Raw genomic sequence first — 2,728 nt, forward strand, 5'->3', positions numbered from 1 at the left:
GGGATTATTTTGTGAAATTGTGTGGGACACTGAGAAAGAGAGGAAGAGATTTTCAATCAAGCAAATCTAACAATAAGATTTAGCAGATTCAACTGTGCAGTGGGTTGATATTTGTACTTCTATTATTAGTACATTCTCTATTCCTGTGTCATCTAAAGACAATGGTATATTCAGATTGCCTCTTATGCTGCAAATGATTGTGATTTAAAGACTAATAATATATAAAAAGTAATGTATGTGTTAAGGATCCACTCATGAACTCCTTGGGAATTGGGGTAGCAACCAGCTACTTATACACCTAAAGGAGTTCATATATCATCATCTTACTAAATAAAGAGAAGTTTATTTCTCTCGATAAAGAGAAGTTTTTACTGTGTAATCTCAGAATTGCTGTTAAGGCCTCTTTCTTCTATCTCAATATCTTTTTTCTTGATTCACATTGGGTGTACAGATAGATAAGGAGGGAAAATACTTCTTGGTCATATAATTACCTCTTAGCTCCAACTGTACAATTCTTTTGTTTTTGAACTCCAGACTCTTTAATAATGATGCACTTATAGCTATCAGCCAATTAATCTTCATCTTCTATAGTTCTATAGTTCTTGCAAGAATGTGTGCCTTTTATCTGAGGGGTAATTTATGCCATGAAAATTAACCTTAACAGGGATAAAGCACCAGTAGAGAGCATGATGCTCATTAAGGCACTTGATTCTCATTTATATGATATTAAAAAAAACTTATTTGTGAATACATAGGGCCAGGAAGTGAAGGAAGGTGTTACAGGTAAAATGATTTCATTTGCTGACTCAGTTTATTCAGTTAGATTGAGTAAACTATCAAATGATAAATGGTTGGACATTTTAAGTAACAACTTGAACTGTTTACAAGGTATCTCTATCTGAATGTGCCAAAGCGAACCCTATCCCAGCATGTTTCAAACTGAACCTCCTTACAGTTTGAATTCCTGCTCTTCCTCTTGAACTCTTGTTCACCATCCTACCTCAGTTCAAGCCCACTTCACCTGTCACATGGCTATTGCTAATGCCTCCTGACCCTCCAGTCTTACCGCTTCCCAACCCATCCTGCACAGTTTCTACAGCAATCTTTATTTTGAGTAATATTTAATAATATTTTCTGATCACAAAAGGAATTTGGTTCGTTGAAGTAAATTTGTCAAATGCACCACCACCAAGAAAAAAGCCCACAAAAATGAAAGTCCTACCATGCATCAATACTTACTGTTAACATTTTGGGGTGTATCTTTCCAGTGTGTCTGTGCTTGTGTGTGTATAGTTTTGGAGAACTCTTTACACATTAATATATAACCTGTTTTTTAAGTAGATTTCATATTGAAGTATAACACACAAAATGATAAGTTAACATCTTGGTTAATTTTTACAAAGTGAATATATTTGTTTAACTACTACCCAGATCAAGAAATAGGTTATTCACTCACTAAAAACACTTCTTTTGTCCCCTCCCTCTCATTACCTCTGGTAACCGTTATTCTAACATTATTATTTGTGCACACATTTCAGTTTAAATACATGGTATTATACAGTGTGTTTTCTTTCTTTCCTATTTTCTTTCACTTAATATTATAGCAGTAATTTGTTCATTTTCATAAGAGTATTCCATGTACAAATATAACAAAATGTATTTATCCATTCTACTTTTATTGGAATCTAGGTCTTTCTGTTATCAGCTATTATAAATAATCCTGCTATGAACATTTTTTTTTTTTTTGAACATTCTTGTCTGTACCTTTGGTGCACATGTAGATGCATTTACGTTGGATGTATAGCTAGGAGTGGATTTACTGGGTCAAAGATTGCATATGTTAGCTTTAGTAGAGTTTGCCAAACAATGTTCCGAGGTGGTTGTACAAAAAAACTCCTATTAGTAGCATGAGAGTTTCCATTGCTCAACATCACTGTCAACACTGCAGGCTTTAGTTTTTATTTCTAAATTTGCAATTCTGATGGGTATGCAGAGCTAGCTTATTGTGTTTTTAATTTGTGATTCCCAAATGACTAGTGTTGTTTTCACAGGCTAAATGGCTATCTGGATGTCCTCTTTGGGATGTGCCTGGTCAAGACTCTAGGCCGTTTTTTTGAACTGAATTGTCTTTTTCCTTGTGATTTGTAAGAGTTCTTCTAACATTCTGAATACAAGTCTTTGATGTAGGATTTCTTTAAGCATACTGTATATGAATCTTTATTTGTACTGCAATATCTTTTCCTAATATGTGGTTGTATTTCCACTATCTTAATGATGCAAATTTATGGCCAGAAGTTTTTAATTTTAATGAAGTCCAATTTATCCATCTCTTTCTTTCTAGTTAGTGCTTTTTTCGAAATGTTTAAGAATATTTGTCAACCACAAGTTATTAGATATATTTGCATGTGATTATTATAGAAGTTCTATTATTTTATTTTTCATATTTAGGTCTAAAATCCATGTAGAATATGTATGGTTTTTGACTCCAACATGTTAGCTTTGAAGTCACTACTTCCTCACCAGAAAAAGAAATCTGAACAAACTGAAAATCAATAACTCTTCTTAGATCCATCAGAAAATTGTGGTCCCACAGCAAACCACTACATCGAAAACTGGAGTCAGGCAAACATAGGGAATCATGCTTTGCCAGGAGCAAAAGCTACTGTCTGGATCCAGCACCCACAGGAACACTTGAAGTATAATTTATGAATTGCTGGAGACTCAGTGT

This window comes from Kogia breviceps, chromosome 3 (assembly GCF_026419965.1).
Source record: "Kogia breviceps isolate mKogBre1 chromosome 3, mKogBre1 haplotype 1, whole genome shotgun sequence".
Taxonomy (NCBI): Eukaryota; Metazoa; Chordata; class Mammalia; order Artiodactyla; family Physeteridae; genus Kogia; species Kogia breviceps.